Below are 19,386 nucleotides of genomic sequence, written 5' to 3'. Positions count from 1 at the left end.
GTTGTACAACTTTGTGAATATAATAAGAACCACTGAACAATACGCTTTAAGAAAATGAATTTTATGGTATGTGAATTACATCTCGATAAAATCAAGTGACAATCATGTACTCTTAAAGTATTAATACACATTACAATTTCTCTAGCCCTCATTTTGATAAATCCTGCCATGTAATATGGTGGAAAAAAGTATAAGCATTAGAGACAAGCAGATCTAGATTCAAATCCAGCCTACCACTCGCTAGCCATGTGATCCTGGGAAAATTAATCTCACTGAAATCACATTCCTGATTGGATGATAATGCTTCACTATAAGGTTGTTATGAGGATAGATATAATGTGTAGAAAGATATTTGTCAAGATCCAGAGCAGCTGGATTCTCTGAAATAGCGATCTGAAACCAAAAAATTAATATGTGAAAAAGATGTCATAGACTGTTGATAATCTCTACAATAAGCTTATAAAATATTTAGTTCTTTTTATAAACATATGGTGTTTACATAATGAAAAAAAGTAGTAGCCTAAACTTGGGAAACCTAGAGATTCTTTAAAAGAAAAATAAAGGGCCTGACTTAAACTAAAGTTCCTCAAGGAACAGACTGCTTAATCATCTTACCTCTGTGGCTTTTTATTTCACCTGATATAGGGACATACTCAATACTTTCTGGTAAAAGAAATAAGATTAACATTATACCTTGGAAAGTAAATTTCTAGGGTAATTTTTAAAATCTTTAATATAGAATAGAAAGAGGGTAAAACTTCCAAAATAATGTGGGAGTAGAGAGTGGAATAATAAAAAACAATCAAAAATAACATGAAAGGAGTGAAAAAGAAATGTAGTCAGTAGAGAGAAATATAATTACGTAAGAAGGTAGTCATTTGAATCCATACTTACAGAAATTACATTAAGTGGAAATAGTCTGAATTCCTGGTTAAGAAAAAGGTGTGAGCCCAGATTAAATAGAAAACCAACATATGATGTTTACAAGAGACCCATCTGAAAAAACTATGGCTATATTTTGAAAAAGAGTTCTAGAGATATACACTGATGTATATATGATAATAATGACATAATGTCTAGGGTTTGCCTTAAAATAATCTGAGGTGAGGGTGGGAAATGGGAATATGGGAATAGAGATGAAAGAAAGTTGCTTATGTACTAGTAATTATTGAGGCTGGAGGATGGGTACATGGGAATTTTTATGTTATTCTCTCAACTTTTACATGGTTTGAAATTTTCCATGACAAATTATGACCAAGTTGAGTTTATCTCTCAAATAATAGGAGTATTGTTTAACATTAAAATACCAATCAATGTAATCGGCCACATTAACATATAAAGGAGAAAATGTTAACATCAGTAGATACAAAAAAAAATCATGTGACAAAAATCTAACATGCATTCACAGTTAAAATTATTAATAAATTAGGAATAGAAGATAGTTTCCTTAATCTGATAAAGGTTACATACCAAGAAAAAACCTGCAAAGATTGTATTTATGGTGAAACATTGAAATGTTTCCCTTTGAGATTGGCAACAAGAGCAGATGTCCTGAACTACTATTTAGTTCAAGATTGTACTAATATCCTAATAATGATTGAAGAGGAAAAAAATAAAGTCAGTATTCAACAATGATGTGATTGTGTACACAGAAAATCCAAAAGAATCTATAGATAAATTATTCCAGTTAGAGTTTAGATAGTTACTAGAAATAAAATCAACATACAAAAATCAATTATTTCTATTTACCAAAAAATAAAATTTTAGAACATACTATCTACAAAAGCATACAAGTATCAAATACCTATAAGGTAATCTAATAAGAGATTTGCAAGACTTCTTTAGATAAAATTATATTAATGTGAAAAATCAAAGGTAATAAAAATCTGAACAGACTTACATGTTATAAATTAGTAGACTCATTATTAAGATGTTATCTTTTTTAATGTTTTATTTATTTTTGAGAGAGACAGCACAAGCAGGGGAGGGGCAGAGAGAGAAGGGGACAGAGGATTCAAAGCAGGCTCTGCACTGACAGCAGTGAGCCCGATGTGGGGCTTGAACTCACGAACCGGGAGATCATGACCTGAGACAAAGTCAGAGGTTCAACCAACTGAGCCACCCAGGCACTCCAAGATGTTCTTTTTCCTTACATTGCCAGGCAACCAAAACTCAAAGATATGCTGATTCTAAATTTTATATGGAAATTCAGAGGTCCAAGTTAAGCCAAGATATTCTTACAGAAGAACAAGGTTCTGGACAAGACTTGTTCTATTTGTTATCAAGACTTAACAGTAGTTCAATAAGGAATTAAGATAATATGTAATTGAGGGGCACCTGGGTGGCTCAGTTGGTTAAGCATCCAACTCTTGATTTTGGCTCAGGTCATGATCTTAAAGTTGTGAGTTCAAACCTCACATAAGGCTGCTGCTCTGCTGACAGTGCAGAGCCTGCTTGGGATTCTCTCCCTCTCTTCTCTGCACCCCCTTCTCTCAAAATAAATAAAAAACATTTTAAAAAATCTTTAAGATTCTCTCTCTTCTTCTCCCTTTGCCCCTCCCCAGCTTATGCATGCGTGCTTTCTCTCTCTCAAAAAAAGATAATGTGCAGTTGGGGTAAGGATAGATAAATAAATAAAAGGAACAGAGTACAGAGCCCAGAAACAGAGTTGTGCATATATGAACACTTGATTTATAACAAAAGTAGCACTGCATAACAGTGGGGGAGAGAATGGGCTTTTCAATAAATGATATTGGTATCTACATTGGATCCCATCACACCATACCAAAATCTGTACCAGATAGATGCTACCCCTAAATGTGAAAAGCAAAATAATAAATATATTGGAGTCATTAATGCTGTCCACCTAGTATTTTCTAGTTTACTTTCAGGTTCATGTTAGTTAGGATTGTAATTCCTACCCCCTTGAACTAGATATAGCCATATAATTTGCTTTGGCCAATGTAATGTGATTAGAAGTGATGTGTGCTTCCTTTATAATCTTTAAAAGCCAGTGAATGATTCATCCTGTTGTTTATCCCACTGTCACTGCAACTGGCAATGCTCTGGGTGGTGGCTACTCTGTCCCAGAGTGCTACTGGGTCCCAGTTTGAAAACAAGCCAACTCTGTGCTGGATAAGCAAAACAAACATGAACTAAAATAAGCCTAATGTTTTCATATGATGAGATTCTTGTAGTTGCTTGTTATTGCAATATAACCTGGATTATCCTTACTGAAAGAGAAATTGCTATGAGGAATGGGATTTTTTGTAACAAAAAAATAAAATATAGGTCAATGGTTTAAGAGTTGAAGGTAATAGCAAGAAAGCTGATATTGAAGGATGAAAGGGAGATCTATGTTATCTAAGGACAAAATATTTGTTAAGCTGTTGTCTGCAATAATTTATAAGATGATAAGATACCTAATGAGAGGGTTGGAAAACAGAATGTGTTGCCCGCTGTTGGCTGCATTACACAAGGTATTACAAGAGAAGATGAACTCAGAGAAGAACTGACCATTTTGTAGCAGGAATAAACAACAACACGGTCTAGAAATTTGGGGAGTTGAAGAGTTGGAAAGCGCAACTTCTCTCAACCACAATTACTAAAAGATAAAACTGAACAAGCTTTGAGTAACATTAAACTCAGCCTTCTGAAAGATGAAATGAGATTACCGTCTTGATGTCATTGTTAAAACCTCTGAAAAGACTTTGTGAAAGTACTTGTTTCAGAGTAAAGATCAAACTAAGGGTGTGGCGTGCAGTATATCCCTTCAGTTGGACAAAATGGTTGTGGAAAAGAGACTAAAATTGTGGCTCTCACACTGAGGTCTGATAAGCTTAATTTACCTGCAAATAAGTGGAAAGAGAGTCCTGGAAGCTAGAAAGCAATGATACAGAGAAAATTTAAGAAGAATGTCTAGAAAAGAGCTGTTGTTAGAGCTTTTGAAACATGGAACTGACTGAACACCAATAGAAAAAAGAAGTCTTACTATATTTTCAAGAGAGTTATAGTAAAGAAACTATGAATCAGGATATTAGAAGTCTGTGACTCTTCAGAACTTGAAATGACTCAGTAAGCATATATTGAAAAAAAAAAGTAGGCTGTCAGAGAGCTGTGCGGCTCCCAAGGAGACAAGTAGTATAATGGAAAAGGAACATCTTCCCAGAGCGTGGAGCCATAGGCCACAAAGAGCAATGCACAAGGGAGATCCTCCCAAGAAGTAGAATCTGGACCTAATCAAGAAATACACACCTATCAGATAAAGGGCCTTCAAATATCTTGCCAGGCACATTTCAGAATTGCTGTGAATCAATAACTGTTGTATTTCTTTAATTTTTCTATTTTCCAAATGGAAGTGTTTATTATAGTCACTTAGATATTCATATTTTATGTTTTTCTATGTAGACATTTTAACTAAAGTTAGCATTTTCCTCTGTAACAGGTTTTTAAAAAATAAATATTAATTCTTAAAATGTTTACAAAATCACTTTATATTTCTGTTATTTGAGTGTTCTAAAGAGAAGTAATCATTAAAATAAAACCCCCAGAGATTACCGACTTTAGATGTAAAGCAGAAGATGTCAAAGTTAAGTAAAATATTTACCTGAAAGGATTATAACTATGGTAAGTAAAATATACATAAGCAAGTAATAAAGGTCAATGAGAAAATTTGGATGAAATAAAACTAAATGCTTTTGGCCTAAAATGTTTGAGAATTTCTATCTGAGGTCAAATATTTTATTTCAATGTTAGTTGTTTATATTGACCCATATATTGACTCAGATACTCTAGTTTGTTGCCTTCAAAAAATAGATTATATTTCTTTTGGCATCCATTTGCTAGTACATTTTCTAAGTTTCCAAACTAGTTGTATCATCTGGATTCTTTAAAAGAATCATAATTATGTAACTTTATCCTCAGGGTTTTCTTTCCTTATATAACATTTGGGTTGTTTTAAGCTTATTTATTTTTTTCAATGACCTTTACATTTCTTCAGATCAATACTCTTCACTTTAATTTTTCCTAAGGGGATATCCATGATGAATGATCATGTACAGATAATTCCATCACCTTGGAGACCCAGATATACACAGATTGGTTGCTTGCCTGGAATGGACATTATAGGCAAGCAATTTCTCCTAAATGTTCTTGTTTATTTGAAGAGTTGCTTCAAAAAATTACTTCTCTGTAATTTTCCACAATGATTTATAAAATAAGAACCTATGGTTCTCATCTATGTTATTATTACTGTGCAGTAACTCTGCTACTGATAAAATTTGTCATGCATAATTTTATTTCTCTAAAGGATGATATAAACAGGCTCTTTCAAATCTGTTAGGGAAATTATTCTCTTGGTTCTTCTATGTCTTTTCTTCTCTTTGATGCTTCAGGATATCAATTTGGTTTTATAGAGGAAAATAAGACAAATGCTGCATGGTAGCTAGCAGGTGGGTCTCCTCTCATATATGTCATCAGGCATTTCCCATACCTGTTTTGTAAACTCACTCTTATTTAGTCTGGTAGGTTAGGGGATTTTTTCAATTTACCCTAATATTGAAGTGCCCTTCCCATACCTCACCTATCCCATAATTCGTCTTACCAATTCCACCTACAGGGTGCAATAGAGTCAGCACGTCAGATTAAGACCCTGAATTGGTGGACAAGGAAGGGTAAGCCTGTCAACTAATTACTCTTGTGATTGAGAAAAACATTTGTAAAAGTACTTGTTCTTGTTGCAAATAATCTGAAACAGATAAATACAGAGAATTGAGTGAAATGTCCATTGCCCGGCATTTCTGATAAGATAGAAAGATGAGAGAACATTTGAGAATATGGACACAATTTGAATAGATGCCTCAAAGGTGAAGTTGATTATATTATTACTGTTGGTATTCATTAAGAAGTTAAACACACACACACACACACACACACACACACACACACACACACACTGCCCTCCTCCTGGCCCCTGACCCCAGGAATCCCTGTTTATTGGTCTATTTCCTAAAGCTCATCCTTCCCTTTTCTCTCTCTTTAAAAATGTTGTTTTCCTGGGGCTCCTGGGTGGCTCAGTCGCTTAAGTGTCCAACTTCAGCTCAAGTCATGATCTCGAGGTTTGTGAGTTCAGGCCCCATGCGGGAATCTCTGCTGTCAGCATGGAGCCCACTTTGGATTCTCTGTCTCCCTCTCTCTGCCTCTCCCCTGCTCATGGTCTTTCTTTCTTTCTTTCTTTCTCTCTCTCTCTCAAAAATAAAAACATTAAAAAAATGTTTTCCTCCCGATCTCTTCTCAGTTTTCAGCTATTTTGTGAATTTAGCTATAAATCCTTAGACTCTTTTAATACAATCTCAATATTATCAACTTTTTATCCAAGAAACATTTTTAAACAGCCTGCTGTTCCTAAAGCCTTGCCTTAGGTACTAGGTATGATACAAAGTGGAGAATTGAGCTAATATTTTTAGTTCCTACTATGAATAAGAAGATATTGTGCTTGGCATTTTATCCACATTATCCTGTTTAATTCTTATTGGACAGATACTATTTCCCCATTTTACTGATGAAGAAATGAGGCTCACAGAGGTTAATTGGTGCAATGTCACATAGTCAGCAAAGGAATTGGGATTTAAACCCTACTTTAAATATAAAAGCCATGATCTGTCTTTAGTATTCTGCTGTATCGAAAATGACTGAGGCAACTGCAATGTTGTATAAATGTTCATGAACCATATTTCTAGGCAGACTTAAATAATTGTTAGAATGAAGGCGCCTGGGTGTCTCAGTCGGTTAAGCGTCCAACTCTTGATTTTGGCTCAGGTCATGATCTCACAGTTTGTGGGATAGAGCCCCACATTGGGGCTGCTTGGGATTCTCTCTCTCTCCCTCAAAATAAATAAACATTTAAAAATAAAATAAAATCTTTTTTTAAAAAAGAATGAAGTAACAGGAATGCCACGGAGGATTAATTCCATCTAGGAGGTCAAAGAAGCTTAACAGAGAAGATGGCGTTGAAAGTGGCCTTTATGGATGCATAGAATTTCATTAAACAGGTAAAAAAGATAGTGAAGGAGCAGCAGAAGAAAGGGGTGATTGGCTATAGAGCACACTTATCTAGGGAATGGATGCCTTTAAACGCCAAAAGTTTACCTTCATAGACAATGAGCCATCACAGGAGTTTGAGCAGGGAAGTGATGTTCTCCATGCTGAGTTTTGAGGGAAAGAGCCCTGCATCACTGTGAAGGAGAATGAAATTATTATTTTAATGGTGCACATGAGAAATAATCAGGGTCGGAGAGAAATGGAGGAAAAACTAGGGGACCACGAAAAGATGCTCAAAAGCCCAGTCTGTTGGATACCGGAGGTGAGGAAAGTGAGGTTATTAAAAGTTAATGAGGAAGGGTGCCTGGGTGGCTCAGTAAATGCGGGGTATGGTTACCTGGGGTTGTTAGATTAGGCAGGCCAACGTCACTGAGGGATTTGAGGATTCGGTGTAGCTCTTGGTGAATAAGAAGTCAGAGAGTGAGTGAATCGGCCAGCTGGGGAGATGCAGGGCAGGAGATGAAGGTTAAGCTGACAATCTGGGGGCAGTGTAGCAGAAGCAATGTTACTCTCTTTCTACTTAAGGGTTTTGTCTTCTCAGAGGAGCCATGAGCAATGGTTGCAGGTCCCCAACCAAGAATCCCTAACGCAGTAGAAAGTCTGGCTTAGTGACAGTTCCTTGATAGTCTTCTTCCATTTACTGCTTCCACATTCACCTCCATGAATGTGCTCCCAGACTGGGCTCTTAATTCATTCTCTTTCTTATTGTTACCTTCCTTACAAGCAAACTGAACTATAAAGGGTAGCAAGAGGCAGAATTAAAAAAAAAATTTTTTTTTTAACATTTTATTTATTTTTGAGACAGAGAGAGACAGAGCATGAACAGGGAGGGTCAGAGAGAGGGAGACACAGAATCTGAAACAGGCTCCAGGCTCTGAGCTGTCAGCACAGAGCCCGACGAGGGGCTCGAACTCACGGACTGTGAGATCAAGACCTGAGCCGAAGTCAGACACTCAACCAGCTGAGCCACCCTGGCGCCCCGCAGGAGGGAGATTTTGATGGGATGGGATGGGATGGTTCTGTATTTGATTGCAGTAGTGTTTATACATACTCACACATGATAAGATGAAAGAACCACACCCATATTTTACCAATATTAGAGTCTTAGTTTTGATATCAGACTATGGGGTTATAAAATGTAAACATTGGGGGAAGGAAATGGGGTTGTCTCTGTATTATCTCTACAGCTTCCTGTAAATCTGTAATGATTTCAAAATAAAAAGTTTTGTTTTTAAATTTCTTTAATGTTTATTTATTTTTGAGAGAGAGACAGAGTGCAAGTGGGGGAGGAGCAGAGAGAGGGAGACACAGAATCCAAAGCAGGCCCCGGGCTCTGAGCTGTCAGCACAGAGCCCAGTGCAGGGCTCAAACCCATGAATGGTGAGGTCATGACAAGAGCCAAAGTTGGACGCTTAATGGACTGAGCCACCCAGGTGCCCCTAAAAGCTTTTTTTTTAAAAAGGTAGGTGAGAGGCGACTGGGTGGCTCAGTTGGTTAAGCCTCTGATTCTTGATATTGGCATAGGTCATGATCTCATGGTTCGTGAGATTGAGCCCCTTGTGGGGCTCTACACTGACAGCATGGAGCCTGCTTAAGATTCTCTCTCTCCTTCTCTCTCTGCCCCTCCCCTGTTCATACCTGCTTGCTCGTGCTCTCCCTCTCTCTCTCAAAATAAATAAATACACATTAAAAAAATTAAAAAGAAAAGGCAGGTGATTCTGTATGGTCAATCTCTCTGTGATATCTTTGATTTTGACCTGTTGACTGACAGCAAATTTGGGGCCTTTCTCAATACCCCTTTAATTGTGCGAAGGTTGTGCTTTTCACCTTGGTTTCAGTTCTACTTGCTTTTTGATCTGGTTGGCTTGCAATTCCAATAACACTCTGTTGCCACCACTATATATATTTTACTATTTTGGAAAGGATAGAAAGATATACTATAAATAAGATATAATTGCATATGTTCACACATATATATAGGTTTATAGTATACAGCTTCATCAGTTAAGAGGTTTAATAATGACTGGATGGGCTTTTTTTTTTTTTTTTAACTCACTATCCACATGTTTATGTAGGCTCTATATTCTTGTATTTTTCTATCCAAAGACCCGGAAGCATATAATCTTGCACATCTTTACAATAAAAAAACTAAAACAGTACCTGTAATGATTGCCCTAAGATGATTTAACAAGCAAATGAATGATCGGGTGCCTGTGTGACTCAGTCATTAAGCATCTGACTTCAGCTCAGGACATGATCTCACCGTTTGTGAGTTCGAGTCCCACATCAGGTGAACTCGAGGCCCACTTCAGGTGAGTGAGCACGAGCCCCACTTTGGGTGAGCACAAGCCACACATCAGGTAAAAATGAGCCCTGCTTCAGGGGAACCCTGCTTCTCTCTCTCTCTCTCTCTCTCTCTCTCTCTCTCTCTCTGCCCCCTGATCACTTGTGCCCTCAATCTCTCCCTCTCTCTCTCTCTCTCTCAAAAAAACAAAACAAAACAAAAAAAGGGGCACCTGGGTGGCTCAGTCACTTAAGCATCTGACTTCAGCTCAGGTCATGATCTCACCGTTTGTGGGTTCGAGCCCCGCAGCGGGCTCTCTGCTGACAGCTCGGTGCCTGGAGTCTGCTTTGGGTTCTGTGTCTCCCTCTCTCTCTGCCCCTCCCGTGCTAGCACTCTGTCTCTCTCTCTCCTTCAAAAATAAACATTTAAAAAAATTTTTAAAAAAGTAATTAGCACTGCAATTATAGTATAAAGCACAATTGGCTAGTACAATAAAAAGAAAATTATAAATGTCATATAGTGAAAAAAAACTAAAAAATCTTCCTAGGATTGGAGACATTGATATTATTATTTTTAAAAATGTTAATGTTTATTTTTGAGAGAGAGAAGGAGCACAAGTGGGGGAGGAGCAGAAGTGAGAGGGAGACACAGAATCTGAAGCAGGCTCCAGGCTCTGAGCTGTCAGCACTGAGCCCGATGAGGGGCTCGGGCCCATAAGCTGTGAGATCGTGACCTGAGCCGAAGTCAGAGGCTTACCTGACTCGCTCTGGTCTGTTAGTGTGGAGCCTGATGTGGGGCTCGAATCCATGAACAATGAGGTCATGACCTGAGCCAAAACCAAGAGATGGATGGTTAACTGACTGAGCCACCCAGGCGCCCCTGATCACTGATATTATTGAGGAGTATGGACCTTGATGAAGGGGAAAGGGAAGAAAAGATATGAGAGAAGGTAGGCATTTGGAAGACTGGTGCTAGAAGGAATAGAAGGAAACTAGTTAAAACATAGACCTTTCTTCTGCTTACTTTGGGTTTAATTTGCTCTTCTTTTTCCAGTTTCTCAAGATGGAAACAGATTTTTAATTTTAGATCTTTCTTCTTTTCTAATAGATTCATCCAACGCTATAAATTTCCCTCTAAAGCACTACTTTCACTGCATCTAACAAATTTTGATAAGGTGCGTTTTTATTTTCATTTAGTTCAAAATATTTTAAAATTTCTCTTCAGATTTTTTTGACCTGTGTGTGATTTAGAAATGTGCTATTTAGGCGCCTGGGTGGCTCAGTTGGTTGAGTGTCTAACTCTTGATTTTGGCTCAGGTCATGATCCCAGTGTCATGGGATGGAGCCCCACTCCAGGCTCTGTGCTCAGCACAGAGCCTGCTTAAGATTCTCTCCTCTCCTGCTCCTCCTCTTCTCCTTCTTTTCTTCCTCCTCCTCCTCCTCCTTCTTCTTCTTCTTCTTCTTCTTCTTCTTCTTCTTCTTCTTCTTCTTCTTCTTCTTCTTCTTCTTCTCTCTCTGTCTCTTTCTCTCCCTTTGCCCCCCCCTTTGTCTCTTCTCTCAAATTAAAAAAAAAAAAGAAGTTTGTTGTTTAATTATTTGGGAATTTTCCAGTTATCTTTGTGTTACTGATTTCTAATTCCCTGTGGCCTAAGAGCAAACATTGTCTGCTTTCTGTTCTTTTAAATTTGTTAAGGTGTTTCTGTGTTTTATGGCCCACAATGTCTCTATCTTGGTGAATATTACATGGGAGCTTGTGAAAAATGCATATTCTGCTGTTGTTGGATGACGTAGACTGTATATGTCGATTATATTGTCTGGTTGATTGGTGCTGTTCAGTTCAGCTGTGTTCTTACTGATTATTTGCCTGCTGGATCTGTCAACTTCTGAGAGAGGGGTGGTGAAGCCTCTAACTGTGATCGTAGATTCATCTGTTTTTCCTTGAAGTTCTATCAGTTTTATCTCACATAATTTGATACTCTGTTGTTAGGCACATACACATTTACAAATTGCTATGCCACAGTGCTCTTGTATATCCAGGTTTCTGACCTATATGATTCTCCTTCTCTCTACAGAACTTCTTTCAACATTTCTTGCAAGGCAGTTCTTTTGGACAACAAATTCTCTCCATTTCTGTTTGAGAATGTCTTTATTTTCCTTCACTTTTGAAGAATAATTTCACATGGTACAGAATTCTAAGCCAGTGGGGATTTTTCTTTCAAATTTAAATATTTCATTTCACTCTCTTCTTGCCTTGAATGGTTTCTGAGGAGAAGTCAGATGTAATTCTTATCTTTGTTCCTCTTTAGGTGTTTCCCACCCCCCCACCCTGGGTTTTTTCTTTATCTTTGATTTTCTGTAGTTTGAAGATGATGTGCCTAGGTTAGTTGTTGTTAGTTATCCTGTGTGCTGTTCTTAAGCTTACTGGATCTATGGTTTGGTGTCTGACACTAATTTGGAAAAATTCTCAGTCATTATTGATTCAAATATTTCTTCTGTTCCTTTCTCTCTCTCTTCACCTTCTTGTATTCCCATTTTGTAGTTCTCCTACATTTCTTGGATATTTAAAAATTTTTAAAAATGTTTATTTGCTTTTGAGAGAGAGAGACAGAGAGACAGAGCATGAGCGGGGTGGGGGTGGGGGGCGGGTAGCAGAGAGACAGAGACACAAAATCCAAAGTAGGCTCCAGGTTCTGAGCTGTCAGCACAGAGCCAATGCGAGGCTCAAACTCACAAACTGTGAGATCATGACCTGAGCTGAACAAAGTCTGTTGTTCAACTGAGCCACACAGGCACCCTGCTTAAACATCTTTTTTAAATTGAGAGAGAGAAGGAGAGAGAGTGAGAGCACACAAGAGGGGTGGGAGGCAGAGGGAGAGGCAGAGAGAGTGAGAGAATCCCAAGTAGGCTTCACATTCAGGGAGAGCCCCATGCAGGGCTCGATCCCACGACTGAGTTGAAATCAAGAGTTGGACACTCAACGGACTGAGCCACCCAGGAGCCCCCTTGAGTATTTTGTTCTGCATTTTTTTCCCAGTCTTTGTTCTCTTTGCTTTTCAGTGTTTCAGGGGTCTATTGAGATCTTCTCTAGCTCAGAGATTCTTTCTTCAACTGTGTCCAGTCTACTAACAAGCCCATCAAAGGTATTCTTCATTTCTGTTAGAGTTTTTGATCTCTAGCATTTCTTTTTGGTGCTTTCGTAGAATTTCCATCTCTTTAGAATTCCATTTCTTAGAATTCCAATCTCTTGCATTGCCCCTCCGATTTTCCATACTGTCTACTTTACCCATTAGAGCTCTTAGCGTATTAATCATAGTTGTTTTAAATTCTCAGTCTAATAATTCCAACATCCCTGCCATATCTGGTTCCAATGCTTGTCCTGTCTTTCCAAGTTGTGTTTATTACCTTTTGGTATGTCTTTTAATTTTTTCTTGATAGCCAGACATGATGTACTGGGAAAAAGAAACTGTTGTAAGTAGGCCTTTAGTAACATGGTGGTAAAGTGTTGGGGGAGGGGAAGTGTTCTACAGTCTTATGATTAGGTCTCAGTCTTTTAGTGAGCCTGTGCCTCTGGACTGAACTTCAGAGGTTTTCTCAGTCTTTTTCTCTCTCTTTTGTGGAACAAATGGCTACAGCTGGTATTTCTCTTCCTCAGGTCAATTAGGCTCTGATAACCCCAGCTGGTTAGGCTTGGCTTAACTAATGTCACCCTAGGGCAGGCCTTGTTAAGAACACTGTGTTCTGATGCATTTCAAAAGGTTTCTTTTCTGCTCCTCCTGCCAGAAATAGGAGGGATTTTTCTCTGATACTTACTTTGGGAACGCGATCAAGCTGCTGGAGGTAAATCTCATAATATTGTGGGCGCCCCTCGTGACCAGATCCCCCTGGAGTTTTTAACTCTCAGACTTGTCCACACTGAGCCTCCAGCAATTTGTTAATTCCAATTCAGCTTTTCTATCCCCTCAAGGGTTCCCACAGGCTTTTCTCCTCCTGAGTCTCTGCTTTAGTCAGTTGCGCCTTCCTGTATTTTCCTCTCAAGTGTTGGGGGGCAGTGGTTTGCCCTGTATCCTCCCCTCTCTTATCCAGGAAGACTTGTTTTTCAGTCAGTTCAGCTTTTTACTTGTTCAGTTCGAGTGATGACTTTCAAGCTTCTTACTTGTGGAAAGGAAAAGCAGACGTCCCAGAGGATAGACTTGAAAATCCGATAATCTTCTAATTAGCTATTGGATTGTAGGTGAGTTATTTAGCCTCTCTGGCCTCAGTTTTCTCATCTCTAAAATGGAGTTATAAGGGCACTGACTTCTATGATCATTGGGGGGCTTAAATAAGTTAAAATGGAGACCCCCATGATACTTTAGATCCTGCAAATATCTTCCCACATTTGGTTATCTGTGTATACTTTGCATTCTGCCCATAATGTTATTCATGGAAGAAAAATGTTTAATGTTTGACATCAAATTATTTACTTTGTACTTTACACTTTTGGGAGGACTTGTTTAAATCAGTAAAGAGTACTTGGAAACCTAGTAGAAAAATGGGCACAGGGTATGAATAGGCAGTTCACAGAACCAGTAATCTAAATGACTAATATCTGTGAAAGAAATGCTCTACCTCACTAACAGGGAAATACAAACTGAAAGCATAAAGAGATACTATTTAGAGCTGCATTTTGGTGGTACCAAGCAAAGATTAATGTACATACTTGGTGACCCAGCTATCCCAACCCTCAATATATATTCCAGAGAAACATTTGTGCAGGAGATGGATAGGAGGTGCGCAGTACTTTCTGTTGTTCATCACGGAAGAAAAAGATGGATAGAAAAGTAGAAGATACACACTGAATGAATGCTGCAGCAGTCAGAAATAATGAGCTAGATGTGCACATAGCATGAGAGATAATTGTTCAAAACCATGGTGTCAGGTGGAAAAAACGAGTAAATATCTATGGTATAAGCCATTTATATAAATTAAAATTTTACACACATAGAAAACTATAATCCTTCCAGTTTTATTGAAATACAATTAACAAAATTGTATATATTTATGGTGCACAATGTAATATTTTGATACATGTATACGTTGTGAAATGATTACCACAATTAAGCTAATTAACTATTCCTCATCTCACGTAGTTATCATTTGTGTGTGTGTGTGTATGTGTGTATGTGTGTGTGTGGTGAGAACATTTCAGATCTACTCTCTTAACAAAGTTTAAGTATATAATACAGTATTATTAGCTATAGTCACCATGCTATACATCAGAGTTCTAGAGTTTATTCATCCTAATAACTAAAACTTTCTATGATTTATAATTTTAAAGAATAAAGTAACATCCAAGGATAATCACAAGGGCATTCTCTACTTACCTATATCTGGGGATAAGGGGAGGACAGAGAGGGAAATAGAGGAATTGGGATGGTGGAAATAAATGAAAGATGGGCCTTATGTAGTTGGGGGATTATCCCAACTCTATGACCTTAAGACCACCTATCCCACAAAGGAAAGCATCCTTGAGTTTTGTAAGGATGATTGGTGTTAGCCATTGTAACAACAGTTACTGGCATTGATAGGTAATAATGTGAGGAAAATATGGATGAGGATGATACAAATTTTATGAAACAAAAATATTTTATATGAAGTTAAATAAACATTTCTCAAATCATTCTGCTAACATTTAGTTGGTTAATGCCAAATGCAGTTTCAAAATGCAGTTTTACAATGTTTCAAGACATGATAGCACTCTGTATTTTCCTTTTATGCTTGTCACTATTATTTTTAAGAATTTTGATGGAGAACATACAGTCAGAAAACAGAAAAGTACACAATTCATAGCTGTCTACTCTAGTGAATGATCACAAAAGAAACATATCATCACCCAAGGCAAGACATGGAATAGTACCAGAGAAATCAGAAGTCCCCCTATGCTCTACCCCAAATCCTACATCCTGTCTCCTCCCCATGACGTTTCTGTCTTCTGGTACCATAGCTTTTGTCTGTTTTTGAACTTCAGTTTAGCACTTTTAAATGCCCTAGTACAGTAGGATTTTGAAAAACAGTCTAAGGCTGAAGATGAGATTTATACCTGAGACTTCATTTTGTAAGTGGTGTTTTTATTTTATTTTATTAAAAAAAAATCTTTTTTAATGTTTATTTATTTTTGAGACAGAGACAGAGCATGAACAGGGGAGGGGCAGAGAGAGAGGGAGACACAGAATCTGAAATGGGCTCCAGGCTCTGAGCTGTCAGCACAGAGCCCGAAGCGGGACTCGAACTCACAGACCGTGAGATCATGACCTGAGCCGAAGTCGGACGCTTAACGGACTGAGCCACCCAGGCGCCCCTGTAAGTGGTGTTTTGTTTTTTTTTTTTTAATTTTTTTTTTTTAACGTTTATTTATTTTTGAGACCGAGAGAGAGCATGAACAGGGGAGGGGCAGAGAGAGAGGGAGACACAGAATCTGAAACAGGCTCCAGGCTCTGAGCTGTCAGCACAGAGCCCGATGCGGGGCTCGAACTCAGGGACCGTGAGATCATGAGCTGAGCCGAAGTCAGACGCTCAACCGACCAAGCCACCCAGGCGCCCCTGTAAGTGGTGTTTTTAAAAAATTTTAGTTTCCAACGTCATTACTACTATAAAGAAACCACTTTGGTGTGTTGGCTTTGTATCTTATGATCTTATCAAATTCATTTATTAGTTCTAGGAACTTTTTATAGCTTTCTAGGGATCTTCCCTGAGGACAATCATGTCATCTGTGAATGGGGGAAGTTTTTTCCTTTCTAATTTGTATACCTTTTATTACTTTTTATTGCCTCGTTGCAGTAGCTAGGATGTGGAGTATGGTACTGAATAGAAATTGTGACAGCAGACGTCCTTCCCTTGTTCTCAATCTGAGGGAGAGGGTATTAAGTCTTTCACCTACTAAGTAAGTTTGATGCTAGTCCTAGGTTTTTTGTAGATTTCCTTTAATAGAAGTTTCTTTTTCTTTCTGGTTTGCTGAAAGCTTTAATTATAAATAGATGTTAAATTTTGTCAAATTCTTTTTCTCCATCAGTTGATACTATCTTCAGATTGTTGATAAGATGGATTACATTGACTGATTTTTGATCATTGAAGCCAGCCTTGCGTTTCTAGGATAAACCCCGCTTGGTGGGGGTGTACTGTTTTTTAATATCTATGCTGGATTGGATTAGCTAATATGTCATTGAAGACTTGTACCTATGTTTATGAGAGATATTTTTAGTTTTCTTGCGCTGTCTTTGTCAAGGTTTGGTATCATGATAGTGTTGGGAGGTGTTCCCTCCTCTTCTGTTTTCTGGAAAGGCATGTAGAACTTGTATTATTTCTTCTTTAAATGTTAGATGGAATTTAGCAGTGAAACAATCTGGGCCTGGAAATTCCTTTTTCACATAGCCTTAACCATGGATTTAATTTGTTTAATTGTTGTAAGACTACTTAGGTTGCTTATCTCATTTAGGGGGAGTTTTGGTAGTTTGAGGTTTTTAGAGAATTACTTCATTTTATGTAATTTTTGCATTTATAAGCATTGAGATGTTCATAGTGTTTACTTATCCTATTAATGCATTTTGAATCTACAGTGGTGTCCTCTCTTTCATTCCCAGTATTGGGAATTTGTGTCTTTCATCGTTTTTCTTTTCAGTCTTACAAGATGCTTATCAATTTTATCGTTATTTCCAAAGAACTAGCTTTTGGTTATGTCGATTTTCCCTATTCTTTTTTCCTGCTTTCAATTTCATTAATTCCTGCTGTGATCTTTATTATTTCCTTCCTTCTGCTTTATTTAGGTTTATTTGATTTTATTTATTTATGTTTAGTTTATTAAGGTGGAAGCTTAGATAATTGGTTTGAGATCTTTTTCCTTTCTAATATAGGCATTTAATGTTTGGAGATTTTCTGGGTTTTTCTTCCAGTTATTGACTTCCGGTTTAATTCCATTATGGTCAAAGAACATATATGACTTAAATTCTTTTAAATTTGTTAAAGTTTATTTTATGACCAAGGATATGGTCTACCTTAGTGAATGTTCTATGGACACTTGAATACCTATTCTGCTATTGTTGGATGAAGTATTTTATGAATGCCAATTAGATAATTTGGCTGATGGTGACTATTCAAATCAGCAATTTTATAATCTTGCTGATTTTCTGTGTACTGTTTCAGTCAATAGCTGAGTGAGGAGTGTGAAGTCTCCAGCTATAACTGTGGATTCATATATATTTCTCCTTTCAGTTCTGTTAGTTTTTTCTTCATGTTTGAAGCTCTGCTATTTGGTGCATACACATTTAGAATTGTTATGTCTTCTTGGTGAAATGCTCACTGTATTATAATAGAATGACCCTCTTTATGCCTAATCACTTTCTTTGTTCTGAAGTCTACTTTGTAATAATATAATTAATAATGCCACTTGGGTTTTTTTCTGTTTTGAAAATGTGTACACAGTATATTTTGTTCCATCTTTTTGCCTCCAATTTGTCTATATCATTATATTTGAAGTAAGTTTCTTGGGTATAGTGTATAATTGGGGCACTTAAAAAATCATTCTGATATACGTATTTAGACCACTTACATTTAAGGTAATTATTAAGGTGTTGAGATTTAGGTTTATAATTTTAGTACTTGCCTTCTGTTTGTGAGTCTATGTTTCTGGTTTCAGCCTTGTGAGATCCTGAGCAGAAAGCCTAGAAATTCCTTCCCAAGCTTTTAACTTACAGAACCATGAGATAATAAATTTGTGTGATTTTAAGCTGCTGATTTTGTGATAATCTGCTATGCACCAATGGAAAACTAATATAGGTCTCCTCCCACATGGAGTCAGTACTGGCCTATGTGACCAATAGAATACGGAGGAAGTGACAGTGTATGACTTTGAAGTCAACCTCATAACAGCTCTGTGAAGAGGAATGGAGAGAACAAAGCTCTCCTGCCAACAGCCAGGATCATTGTCTAGCTACATGAGTGAGCCACCTTGGAAGTGGATCCTCTAACCCCAAACAAGTCCTCAGATGTCTGTAGCTCTGGCTGACATCTGATCACCACCTCATGAGAAACTCTTGGCTATAACCATTTAGCCCAGTCTCCTGAATTCCTGAGCACTGGAACAGTAAGAGATATAAATGATTATTGTTTAAGTCACTCACTTTTGGGTCATTTAATGCAGCATTAAGTAACTAATATATGGCCTATTGTATGCTAGGCCCTGTTCTACATGATAGGAATATAGCAATGAATAGAGCCAAGTGCCTTCTGTCATGGAGTTTATGTTCTACTTTAAGGGAAGAGATGGAAATTATATAAGTAGGTGAACATATACTTTGCCAGGTGTTAATAAGTGATGACAGAAAAATAAATCAGAGTGAGAAGTTTGGAATTAATGGTGAGATTTCTGTAAGATGATCAGGAACACCTCTTTGATAAATAGAAATCTGGAAGTGACCTGAAGTAAGGGATCAAGCTACACAGATATTTTGGGGCAGAACATTCTAGCAGAGGGAGCTTCAAACATAAAGACCATGAGACTGGGGGTGTTCATAGTGAGTATGAGGAATTGCTGAAGATGTGAAAGTTCTGTCTCTAGTTTTAATTGCTACACTTCTAGAATGTTTGGAATGACAGTTGCCAGATTAAATATACAAATCCCTGTTAAATTTGAAGTTCAGATAAATAATAATTTTTGTTGTTAGTATAAGCATGTCCCAAATATTGCACGGAGACACTTACTAACAAATATTAGTTGTTTATCTGAAATTCAAATTTAACTAGGCATCCTGAATTTTTATTTGCTATATCTGACAACCCTATTTGGAGCAAAGGAAAATCTGAAGACAAGCAGCTAAAATGATTACGATGATGGAAAACACATCTCTTTGGAGGAATGATGAAGAGGTTCATATGTATATTCTGAAATGGAGAAGGCTAAAGGATTGCTCCCATCCCTATCCCCAAATTAAGGCAACACAGTAGAATAGAAAGTGCACAGGATGGAAGACTAGT

At 37.5% G+C, this 19,386-nt stretch overlaps 1 protein-coding gene across 1 annotated transcript in view; it reads left to right on the top strand.

Moving 5' to 3' along the window:
• The first annotated feature begins 13,351 nt into the window (after positions 1-13,351).
• Positions 13,352-19,386, top strand: part of LOC128778557 (myosin-IIIb-like) — a 121,538-nt gene continuing 115,503 nt past the window's right edge. The window contains exon 1 of the mRNA XM_053907793.1: positions 13,352-13,612. The gene's annotated coding sequence lies outside the window, so the exon portion shown is untranslated. The remainder of the gene's footprint in view (positions 13,613-19,386) is intronic.

Source organism: Panthera pardus, unplaced genomic scaffold, assembly GCF_024362965.1.
Source record: "Panthera pardus isolate Hobbes unplaced genomic scaffold, ASM2436296v1 HiC_scaffold_10, whole genome shotgun sequence".
Classification (NCBI taxonomy): domain Eukaryota; kingdom Metazoa; phylum Chordata; class Mammalia; order Carnivora; family Felidae; genus Panthera; species Panthera pardus.
This window is presented reverse-complemented; position numbering and strand designations above follow the sequence as displayed.